Source organism: Bactrocera neohumeralis, chromosome 6, assembly GCF_024586455.1.
Source record: "Bactrocera neohumeralis isolate Rockhampton chromosome 6, APGP_CSIRO_Bneo_wtdbg2-racon-allhic-juicebox.fasta_v2, whole genome shotgun sequence".
Lineage (NCBI taxonomy): Eukaryota > Metazoa > Arthropoda > Insecta > Diptera > Tephritidae > Bactrocera > Bactrocera neohumeralis.
Genome location: NC_065923.1, coordinates 24,186,868 through 24,200,344, shown reverse-complemented (window position 1 = coordinate 24,200,344; position 13,477 = coordinate 24,186,868). Strand labels below are relative to the sequence as shown.

Here is a 13,477-nt window from a genome sequence, read left to right as displayed (position 1 = left end):
TTCTATTCAAGACATACAACTTGATTTAGTGGAAAAGATACTCCAAAATTGGGTTCATCTAATTCGTACCTGCAAAAGAAGTCGTGGCGGCCGTTTGAATGATGTTATATTCAGAACTTAATGGTATCGATTGTGCTTCCCTTTAAAAAAAAACATTAGTGTGTGTGTGTGTGTTTTTTTTAAAGAAATCATATCACTCTTATTGGAAAACCCGGTATAAATTAACAGCTTTCAAATAGAGAAACGAGAATTTGTTTTTGAACTAAATATACAAGTACATATGCATCCAAACAAGTACATGTAAATATTTTTCTATATATTATGCATATGTACATACATATATACCAATTCATACCCATACATAATAATACAATAATTAGAGTTAACAAGATCAAATTGAGCTACTTATATACCTTTACTTTCATATTACATATTTACATAGGCAGTTTGCTAACAAATATTGATTCTCAACTCCACCATTATCTACAAATAATTTTGTTATTTTAAGGACTTTATACTGAAGCTCCAAATTATATACAAAAACCTTTTTTTTTTAATTATTAAAAAACGAAGAACAGTGGTTTACTCAATCTCTAACGTTTGCTTAAGCAATATTAAAATTTTTGAAAATGCCACTTAAATAAATATACAAATATGTACATATGTTTGTATAAGCAACCAGCAAACATAAACCAAAATGGATAAAATTACCAAGAATATTGATAAAATGAGAATATTATGGTACTGATAGCAGAATTGTATTGTATGTCTAGTTGTATTAAAAAAGAAATCGGTGATTAAAACCCATTAGCTATAAAGAAAATCGTGTGTTTAGCCCATCATAGAGTATCCGCTTAGTGGAGATACTGTAGGAGTTGCCGGCAGCCAATACTCAGAATGGTGTACTACTGTCGGTAAAAAAGTGTTTTTGATTCAAATTATTCATAGAAGGTCAAGAACATTTTGACGACAAACCACGTCCAGGACGGCTATAAACATCAACTGATGATCAACACATCAATAAAATAAAGGAATTGGTCCTTGAAAATCGACGATTAACAGTCAGAGATCTTACTGGCATCGTTGGAATTTGAAAAATTATTTGGGCCTAACAACAGTGGATGCACGACTACTTCCAAAGTTACTAAATTTTTTAGAAAAACAGCGTCGCATTAACGTCTGTGGAACTATGCTTTCCGATTACCAGAATGTCATGAAACGTTATTATTTTATGTTGACAGTTTTCTTCGATTATCGCTGTGTGATGCACTTCGAACTGCTTCCGGCCGGGAAAACTGTTTCGATTATTTGAAAAAACGTTGGAAAAAATGTTTTGGGATCAAGGAGCATTACTTTGAGGTTCACGATTTTGAAGAATGAATTAAGAATTTTATATATTTATGAACAAAGTCTTACTATTATTTCCTCATAGTAGTATACCGTAATATGTAAACAAAGTTTTTAAAGAAATCAACAAATTTCGTTAAAAGAGCTGATGTACATAGAAGAAAGCTTGAGACAGTGGTGGAAAGCGCGGAGAATTTTTTGTTCAGAACATTAGATACAAAATAAATAAATATAAAATTAAGGATTATTTATTTGACAATTTAAATTGGTTCGAGAACTTGTAGTATTTTTAAGGTATTTATAACCTATAAGGTCTAACGTAAAGAAATTTATATTTTTTTTCAGTGAATGGCTCTTTGGAACAAATCTGTATTTCGTATTGGATAAGTGCGATCAAGATACCGTATACCTACGTCGTTAGAAATATAGGATTTCGCACTTTTCAGCTTGCTTTATGATTGCTTGACTGAATATTGTTTGAGCACATGTCAAAAATGTACACCAACAAAGAGGAAATACGCCATATTTTACAGTTTTTCTTCGTTAAAGGCGAAAAAGCAAGGCAGGCGACTGAAAATAGTGAATAGTGCTTAAGGTCCTGATACTATGCCAGCCCATCACACGCAATTTCGATTACGTTGATTCAGTTCGGGAAATTTTGATGTCAAAGATGAGCCACGCTCTGGAAGGCCAACTGTCGAATATATCGATAAAATAATGGAAAACGGTCATGTAAGCTCTGCTTCGATTACCCAGGAGTCAAGCATTCCAAAAAAAAACGTTTGGAACCATTTAGGTGAACTCGAAACAAAAAGGCACTCGATGTGTGAGTGTCACACGAGTTAACGCAAACAAAAAAACCGCATAGTCCGAATATCTATATCCGAAACCTTACTGAACCTCAACAAAATTGATCTATTTCTGAAGTGGATGGTTACGAGGACGAAAAGTGGAACAGAAACGGTAGCAGATTTTGCTATGTATTTGCTGGGATAGGCAGACATCTGCAATGAGCTGTTCTCCTATTGCCAATTTCTTCATTCGGATCTGTGCTATCATTAAAATTTTGATTCATGAGACATAGTCAGGACACACACATCGATAGGGACTCACCAGAAGCTTCGGGACCTTATGCATCCCCCTTTATAGTCTGATCTTAACATATATGATTACTACCTTTTCCTGCCTATGGCGAATAATTTTGCTTGTGAAAAAGTCGCCTCAAGAGAAGCTTGTGGAAATCGCCCGTCCCAGTTTTTTGTCAATAGGGACGAGAGTTTTTAAGAAAATACCACTGAGAACAAATAAATTAATAAAAATTATCCAAATACAGAATTTTAAATAGTTTTTTGAAGATCTGAATATCTGAACCTAATAGAACTAATATGGAATTTTCCGAACATAATCTCCCCTTTAAAAAAATAATTATAAAGCAAATTCAATTAATGGGAAAAATTTTATTGTTACAACCGTAGACCAGAGTCTGGTCACCAGACTTTGTTAATAATTAATGAGAACATGTTTTATTGTAACAAAATAAAATTAGAAAATGATTTTTTACATGCTTTTGATTTACTTGGACATATCTCAGTGCACTTTCGTACACTTGCGCGCATCAAAGCGAAATGGAGGTTAAGTACGCTATCAATATTCTCAACTTTCGATATAATTAATTGAATGTGTGTAAACAATTAATCAATTTTACTGCAATGAAATCCTAATGAAGCTCGAAATGAATACGCTATGCGTGACACGACACAAGAACACCATTGTACATTAAAATATATGTGTATGTACACATATGTGAACTCTGATACACCCTGCAGGAAACATAAACACTTGTGGGACAGGCTGTTAAATGAGGACAATTTATATAGTGAGTAGGTATTTCGTGGTCTACAAAAATGACATTGAACAAAAATACAAAACTAGGGTAAGATTTCTTATCAGGTTTTCTCAAGATCTTAAAAGAAAAATTAGTATCTAATCATGCTCATGATCTTCAAATATTTTCAATTTCTCTATGCATTGTAAACGATCGTGTTAGTTTTTAAAATTATAGAAAAAGAAATTTCCAAAAGCTTGCCGTACTTCTTCTGTTCAATTTTTGATAGAGAAATGCCTTCAAAAATCGATAAAATTTTTGACCGTGACTGAAATCATACAAGATCTACTGTACGTATTTATCAGATAATATCAAAACAAATAGCTCAAATATGGAGAAAAAATCAAATTGAAATCGATTAAAGCTTGCCAGAAAGAGCTTAAAAGTAGATTATAAAATGACTGTATGTGCCCAGTTGATAGTGCCCGAGCCTGCTATCAGAACAACAGCACTAGGAGTTGGAAATCCCATTGAAAATCTCCAATTAGCAACCGAAAGATATTCCTACAGGGTACATGGTCAATTGAAATGAACAAAATAATTGACTTATTTCGCCATATTAAAATGATTGGCTTTTTATGAAGGCCACACACATGAAATGCAATAATCACAGCCATTGTTTTATTGTAAATAATGCTCGTTTGGTGATCTACCCACTGGATATAAACAAAGGAAATAAATACCCTGTGAAAGTAAAAAAAAATTATATGTGGTTTACACGAGGGTGGATCTAAGAGGGTGTAAGTTTTTGGGAAATTAAACTAGCTTTTACCAAAGGAAGTTCTTGTTAGAGTAAAGATTTTGGAGAAACCAAAGTGACGTATGCGCATATACATATGTACATATATAAAGAATGTCATTCGGACTGCGATTCGTTTTCATACCTCGTTAAACCAACTATGACGAACTCGCTAGTGAATTCAATGCCTTATTCGGAATCGGCATCGAAATACATGACAGCCTTGGTATACTTGCGTTTAAAAATCAACAATGTGTATTTTTGGTATCTTCGAAGATGTATGTTCTGGGAACCTTAGTGATCGTACTTGAAAGGTCTCGGACTCCATATATTCGTGTGTAAGGTTATGGATCGCGATTCATTGGTCTTACACAGCCTACAGAAGGGGATTTTAGGAAAAAATAACTGTATCAATTGTTCTAAAATTCTAAGAGTAAATTATACATGCTTTAACAATGCACAGTAAACTTTTTGAGAAACAAAATTTAAATATTTTTCGAATTACACACAAACTCCGACGTCACTATAACAAAGGTCATCCACAGCCGCAGTAATTCCGGCTTTCTTCGTGGATAAAATCTATAAAGCAAAACATTCTCTCTCAAAACTGGCAGAATGTTGGCGTTTAAAAAAGTGAATTTTACACCAATTATTATAATTTTTTGCTTTCCAAAATTCGATTTTTTTTAAGATCAAAAAAAACTGAAGGTTATTATAAGGAGAACTTCACATATACAGAATGGAGGAAGGAGTCATGTACAGGAAAGTTCTTTGAGCGTCATTCTCTTGGGAGTGGCCAGAAACGATTCTTTCACATATGGCTCAAGCAACTCACGACTTCCGATCTTAGAGCAAGTATCCTCTGGGAAGCCAAAAAACATCCAATGAAAAGGAAACAACAGCATCGGATGAGAGACCCCCCTTTTGATGACGACCACGGCAAGCGCATTAAGGATTATGATTTAAGGGCATGCAACTGGAATGTCCGGTCCCTTAATTGGGAAGGTGCCGCTGCCAAACTGGTTGATGTCTTCCATGTATGTATATCTTTCTATCATGAAATTGTAAACATTACTGAATACAATGAAAAAAATTAGATATTGTAAGTGGCCAAAGAGACACTTAGAAATCATATAATCCTTATTGGAAACCCCCGACATGAGATATTAATCTAAAATTTTTTAAAGTTATAATCTGTCGAGATTGAGTTTTTTATTTCACATTAGGTTTGCTCTTAAAATTATATAATCACTTTTTTATTAGAAGTCAACTCTCGATAATCAAACAAATATCCCAAATGACAAACTTAACCAAAAAAAATCTTTCAGAAAACTGATCAGCTGTTCGGGTGCTTGATACGCTGTAATAATACAACGATAACTAACGCATTGCGAATCTGCGAGTTTTAGAATTTAAAATGTACGACAGAACATGTCTGCGAAAAAATAAGCCGACGAACTACAGAAACAAAGTGCATGAAATAATCCATGTTCTCACAGCATAAATGAATGAATTCAATTTACATATATTTGTAGAAACGTCTGTTACGTCTGCTATCACACCGCAGCTCCACTCCACCAGAAAAAAGGCCCCCTTGTAACGCTACTCAACCGCGACGGAAGGCCATTTAAAGTACTAAAATGAGCAGTAAATTTCTGATGCCATTCAAAGTCTACCTCGTGGAGCAGCCAGCAGTTAGACAAATGACCGAGCAAACTCATAATCTATAGAACGACAACAATAGACAAGTTACACATATAAAAATACATACAAACATACATACATGCATATGTACATATGAATGAATGTCGCATGGTGATGGTGATTAGCAGCGCAAACCAAAACAAAAAGCGCAGACTATGCGCCGAGCTGGAAACAAAAGCGTAGCTGAATGGCGATAAATAGACATAGACGTGAAAATTGGTCAAACTGAAATGCCATTGAAGCAGCCCACTGAGCCGCAACGTCGCAACGTCGCCACGTCGCAAAGCGTGAGCAATGCCACCCGGCTAATGTGTTCGCCAGCGACCGCTAGCCCAATGGCCCCATTCGCACCAACCCTTGCACCAGCGGAGGTCGTTGTTTTTGTCGACGCAGTTATTTGTAAGCTAATAAACACCCCCACCGCAGTATGGCGATGGACCGCAGCACCGCAGGAGAGGGGAGCAGCAAAGCTGCGAAGCAGTCAAGCAAGACAATCATCATTTTTATGCGATTTGCGATTGTGCTGTTTTTGTCAACTGCTGCTACATGGACGTCTTCGCGCCTCGTCGCCCTCGCGCTCAACCTGCCAATTGTCAACTCCAGCATAGCGACAATGACGTGCCCCTGTATTTGCCATTGCTGTCATATGTTTGTAGGCAGTGAATCGTTAGTGGTCTCAGTCGGTCGGTAGGTAGGTACATCGGTATGTCTATCGGTCCATCACATAATCGATACATAATTTTGCCCTACTATCGAGTGTGCATGTGTGCTCATGAGCGCGGTGTAGCGCAACGAAAGAGAGCTCGCGCGCACACAAACAATCGAGGTAAACAAAACAAAAGCTTGAAAGAGAGCGCCGTGTTGCGAAAGAGAGGCATACTGAGTGGGGAAAAACACATTGTGATTATGTATTGCATGGCTGTTCATTCGGCCGGTGGCAGGTGGGTGGGTGGCTGATAATTTGGGGCCGTCGACAAAGGTATAGTCGAGTGTTGCGCGCCTAAATAGATACTCAAATTTTGTTGTTGCATTGCTGGATTTCAGTATTTTCTTAACCTATTATTTGCGTGTTATTTTCGATGTTCGTTGGTGACATTCTGGAATTTTATTTACATACTATCTACGTACGGAAGTTGGTTAGTTCTATTTAAAGAACAGCTAAATGTTAATACGAATATACGAGAATGGCTTAGGGAGTTTTTAGGATAACTTTATTATTGACATTTTTTTTTTTTATGTGTGGCTGCGAATTTTTCGTCATTGGTTTACTTTTTTATGCCTTTACAAGAAAATTTAAAGGCGTTTAATATATATTAACTGCGATAGATAAATATCTTCGAGTATATCGATATTTAAACGTTAGATCGATTAAAATTTTTCGATTAATTATCGATAATTGGTCCCAATTTTTCGTATTTGGAATAATATTGAGTAGTCGAAAAAGTCTTTTCGTATTTCTAATCAAACTTCAACTTATTTTTTTTATATTTATACTAATAAATAAATATACAAATACATATGTACCATTTTCGACGACGCTTTTTGACATTATTCCGCTATAGACATTATTCCATCAGCGTAAATCGAAATTTCAGAATTTCCAGAACGGAAGCGAGCGAACCATTGTTGTACTACACGAACTGATACAGCATCGTATCCGTAAACTTCATAAATTTTATTGGTGGCTTACGTAGCATTCTTCCCTTTTTTATATAAAAATTTCAAAATATAGTGAATTTATTCATTATTTTCACTCATGTTTGAACAGTTGTAACTTTTTTCAATTTCCCCGAATTCAATTTTTTTTTAAGCTTAATCTCACCTTTCCAACACTATATGGTACAACAGAAGGTAATTGGTAGCACTTAAGATATAAAACTGCAACGACATGCAAAATACGAAAATACTTTTTCGACTACCCAATAGTTCTCTATATAGAATGTACGTTTTCAAATCGTAATTAACTGCCTTTCTCATGAATTATCCAATTCGCATTATCCGCAGCATTAGCATTTTTGGTAAAGGTTTGGGTAGATCCAAGTAGAGATGCTTTTATCAATAGCCCCTTTTTTTGGCAGATCACGCGTGAGTCGTGTAAAGCTGTCATGTTATTTTTTAAGTTTTGTAAAGAATGTGTTTGCTGTTGTTGTTGTAGCGGCAGAGTTCTGCCGAATAGACAGTCCTTGGCCGGATAAAAATCTGGGTCCGTTCCAGTTACGTAGATCCGACTGTCGTGGGAACGGTGAAGAATGAATGAAAAAAGAATGTGTTTCGTGCGCTTCGCTCAACTTATAGTCAACATAATCTGTCTACTGAGCGTACTATTCGCAACACCACCACCCATCTTGAGACCCAGCATTCATTATTGAATAATTCGATTCGATTCGACAATGTATGTCCTGCATGCAACGAGTCTTCGGATGACACTGACCACCTCTTTGCATGCCCTACCAACCGCACTCATCAAACACCTTTTTCCCTTTGGTCCGACCCCGTCGAAACAGCACGTTTCCTGGGCCTCCCGTTAGATGACGTCGACGACAACACAGATAACCCTTACCATCCTAACGGGGATTGATAACCGTTAAAACAACAACTACAACAGTGTACACGAAGACCGGAGAGAGTCGATACGGCATCGTTCGCAGCAACTCGGACTGACGTATGGAACGACTAGGCTCATTTTACGTCATGATCTTAAATGGAAAGCATACAAAATACAGCCCACGTAAGAACTGAAGCCGCTCGAACTTTTTAAGCGATATCGCTTCGCTCAATGGGCTCTTGAAAAGTTCCAAGAAAATCCGACGTTTTCGAGTCAAATTTTGTTCAGCGATGAGGCCCTTTCTGGCTCAATAAGTATGTAAACAAGAAAAATGGTCGCATTTGGGACGAAGAGCAATCTGAAGAGATTCAAGAGCTGTCATTTCATCCAGAAAAAACAATTAGTTGTCCATATTTCTTCAAAAATGTTGCCGGGGAGAACGTAACCGTCAATGGCAACCGTTACCGCGCCATTACAACCAACCATTTGATGCCTGAAAATGAAGCTCATGGTATCGGCGACATTTGGTTTCAACAAGCCGGTGCCACTTCCCACACATTGCATCAATCAATGGATTTATTGAGAGAACACTTTGTTGAGCAGATAATTTCACGTTTTGGACCGGGCGATTGCCCACCAAGATCGTGTGATATCACACCGTTCGACTTTTTCTTGTGGGGATATGTAAAGTCTAAAATCTATGCGGACAATCCCGCTTCGAATCAGGCCTTGGAGCAAAACATCACGAGTGTCATTCCCCAGTTACCAGTCGAAATTCTCGAACGAGTCATTGAAAATTCGACTCAACGGATGCACCATCTGACACGTAGCTACAGCCAGCATTTGAAGGAGATAATCTTCAAAAAATTAATGCCAGAGAATGTTCTTTCGAATGAAAATAAATATTTCCCGGTAAATTTGAACTTCCTTTTTTTTTGAAAAAGAGTAGGGAACCTCGAAATTTATCAATTTAGTTCAGAATGGCATATTCATAAGTAGTCAAGAACGGAACACGGACTTCAGAAGAATGAACTATCATATTAAATACATATGTTTATAAATAATACATATGTATATTCTTATTATAATTTTTTATATAAAAAATTATTTTTTTGTTTTTATATTTTCTTACTTTTTACTTAAATATCAAAGTGTATCCAACAGAAAAAAACACCAACAAAGCGTAATAAATATAATGACAACTATTATGCTCCATACTTGAACTCATTTCGCCAATGACAAGTAAAATTGTACATAGTATACATACATATATATATTGTAATACATACTATATGTATTTATGTATTGACTTTTAAGAAAGCTAAAAAATTAGTGAGATTTTCTCATATGCAATGCAACCTGAACAGTTTAATGCCAGTGAACCAGATTGGACTGAACTGATTGTCGTCGGTCGGAAGCAGCTACTGCCATGGCAATATAGCAAATGAAAATATACGCACACATGCATACACACAAACGCATACTAAAAGGTAGTAACCGAAAAAAGCAAATCAAAGCAAAATTGGCAAACTAGGCCATGTGCCGTTTTGGCTTTACTCTACTTTATGTACTCTGCTCTCAGTGCTTTTAATTCGGCTACTGCTTTTAAGGGCCGCCTCCGCCCGCACGCACGCTTGCTGACCCTCTTCTATCATCTTCGTTATATGCTATGCAAGAGAAATAGATAAAATAAAAATACGAATATGTATGTATGTATGCATACACATGTGCACTTGCTGTGCCAAAAAGCATATACAGTTACTTTATGCACCGCCGCCAGTCGTCAACTTTGAAGCTATGGCAAAATTTTTGGGTTACCAAGCGTTAAGCGAGGGTTGGCACATAGTACAATGTGTGGTGATGCTACTAACATATTTCTGTGTGTGTGTGCTTGTACTGCAGACCAATTGTTTAAGCGTGTGCTGTTGTTTTTGGAATATACATATGCAAGTTGCGAAAATAGTGAAGAAGTCAGCAGCCATATTGCAACCAAAATATTTTCGCTGACACACACATACATACATACATGTACACACATATCTATGTATGAATACGTGTGCGCATGTTTATAGTGTGGAAAAGAATTGGAAATATGTGGTGCAGTGAAGGAATTTTGACTTGTAAGTGCATGTTGCATTAATTAAAGACGCATGGAATGGAGAATGTTCAGCTGATATTTCAGTGCGCATACACAACCACATACATGCACACACAATAACAATAAGTGAGAGCAGGATATAGGGACATCCTTCTTCATAATACCGGAAATATGAAAAATGGTGCTACTGAAGCTAAAAAAAAAAGAAAATAGAGAAGATTTTCAAACTCCTCACATATCAAATTTGACCCGGACTGGTCTACAAAATTGTCTGTTGCGAGTCATCTGTCCATTTATGTTAAAGTCAATAACACCGATAAAGTTAAAGAAACATCGCTTTAGGATCGTCGTGCTGGCATCAGTGAGATAGGAAAGGATCTCAACATCTCTCAATCGACTCAACCATTTCGGTTAATATTTTGTGCTTGAAGTGTGGCAATGACGGACTCGTACCAGAAGACCCGATTTTTTTGGAAAAACGACAGACAACATAGCTGAAGACTCTACATGCACTAAAAGCATCATTACTAGTGTCGAGGTGTGGGTTTGTGAAAAAGATGTCTACGGTTGTAAGGTTCAGATAAGATGTCATCGAGGTGATCCAACGGTAGGCACAAGAAACATGCTGTTTCGACGTGGGGATTCGTTGTATGCTGGACATATATTTGATATATCGGGGTCGATTCTGGATAAGTAGGAGTTTAACCTGCTACAGTATCCAAAATGAAGCTGGGTAAGGGACACTCTCGATTCTCGCGGCAACTTGAGCTCGTCAGCTGCAATGGGTGGTGGTTTGGCTCCAAGTATGCCATTTACTGAGAGGGAGTCGGTGAAGGTGTTTATGACTCCACTGTGAATGCCGGTCAGTGCATGTCTGGAGTTAATTCAGTCCAAAGTCTGGTCGTCGTATTGTCTTATGTCGTCGACATATGTAGTTGAAAAGAACCTCTTGATGGTTTTAGGAGGGGGTTCCGCTTTAAGCAAGTGACAGATGATTTCTACGAAAACACCCCAGCAAAAACTGTTGGGAAGGAGTTCATTATGCTCCTTAACTGAGAGCATACAGTCCTCCCAGCCGAGATTTATAAAGAATGTATGAAAAATCGAATATGCTTGTATTAACTTTATTTTGAATAAATATTTGTATTTAAATACATAAGTTGTAATCCGAGTTAAATTTAATCAGACCTTAACTGGAGATTTCAAATTCATTTCTCTCTTTTCGTCATATAATGAAGCCAATTTTGTATTGGGTATACTTTAAAACCATTGACCTACAATTCTTATGGCTTTCATATATTATTTTGAATTCAAAATTTTTTGTAAGATAATGAAAACAAGCATACCTGACACCATGATTAATACAAATACTATAAAAATTGAATTGTATTTAGAAGAGATGCTCACAATTATGGGTTTTTTTCTAGAAAGTTTACACTCTTCTTCCAGTCGTTAGCACTTTTACCTAACTAAAGCACTTCTCCTTCTTACCTCTTTTATCTAAATAAAACACTTTTCTGCCTTCCGCTAGTTTCGTAAATAGTAATTATATTTTTACTTATTCTGTATAAAATGGGTCTTTAAGTTATCACCACTAGACTTTATACCGACCTTAAACGACTTATCGAATTTTTGGGGGATTGCTTTTATACATTGAAAATTGGCAGGGCATTATATCCAAGTTAAAATATTGACCCATTAGCTTATAGCCACAGAGTATCAAAATTTAAAAATATCGATTGATTTTTCAAGTTTTTAAGGGGTTATATTGTGTCCTTTTAAAACCCAGCGCACATCCCTGGGGAGGGATGATTCAACTTCCCACTTTAGATCGCCTTCAAAAGGATGTTTTTTAGCTACCCAGACCATACTTGGTCTAAGACCGGAAATCGTGAGCATCTTGAGCCATTTGTAAAGAAATCGTTTCAGGCCACTCCCAAGTGAACTTCTACATATGGCTTTAAACAGCGAAAAGGAAGAATGACTAGCGCGCTGTTGTAAACTCGGCTATAACCGTGTAAACGAAGTCTACGCCAGTAAAGAAGAAGAGTTTATATTACCTCAAATTATTGCTATAAATTGAATCAAATGATGAAAAAATCGAAATAATAATCATTATCAATAATCTTATTCCTTCGATTATTACTTCACTAATATACATACATACATATGTATCTAATAATGTCGTGAGAATTTCACGTCGATCCGTTCAGCTGTTCCGAAGAAATTTGCCCCACTTTGAAAATAGCGTTTCGGGAACACGTATATGCACAATAGAAAGCGCTTCAGTAATTTTATAATCTAATAATTAATTTCCCAATTCAACTATTTCTACGTTTATCTTCATTTATACAGAATTTCTCCACATAGTTGCCATTACTATGCACGCCACTGTATCGCATAATCATCAGTGCAAACATGTGACATTTAAACGTGTAGCTTCAGCTTAAGGGTTTCAATTTTGGCTATTGTATGCACTGAGAGCGACGTCTGATCTGAACTGCTCGGCTATTTACACTATATACATATGTATATATAATTGGGACAACAAAAGCAAGCCAGCGACAGCAGCAGCAGCAGCTGGGGCAAAGAAAATGGGGCAATGCAAGCTTAACTAAATACATACATACATAAATATATACCCATATATCCAACTATATACATGCATGTATATGTATGCATAAATATTTGCACGCAAATTGCAGTGATATAATAAGTATTCGGGAGGCTCACCAATTAATTATCATATTTTATGTGCCCTTTAACTATGCAAATTGAAAGGCAGGGACATTTTGGTGCTATAAAAAACTTAATCACAATAAAGTTTGCATATTATTTGTGTTATCTATGTCTGTTTACATGACTTTGCTAACTCAAATCCTTGCTCTTTGAAGAATTCTTTGGTATAAATAAATGTGTAACATCTCAACTCATTTTCATAGCTTTCAATTTTTCTTTTACACACCTAGCGCGACGTAATGATAAATGTACATATATTATTATACAACAACTTTTGCTCATTGTTTATTTGCGAATTTTATTTATTAACTTTTTACTTTATTTCTTTCCCCATTTTGTGTATTTTCCTTTTATGTTTGCTTTTTATAGGTTACGGGTCGACGTTTTGCCGTTTACTAAAGTTATTTAGACATTGATTTT

General features: G+C 36.2%; 1 protein-coding gene across 6 annotated transcripts in view; it reads right to left on the bottom strand.

Annotated features, from left to right (window-relative positions):
* Positions 1-13,477, bottom strand: part of LOC126762233 (translational regulator orb2-like) — an 85,882-nt gene that overhangs the window by 68,715 nt on the left and 3,690 nt on the right. The window lies entirely within an intron of this gene.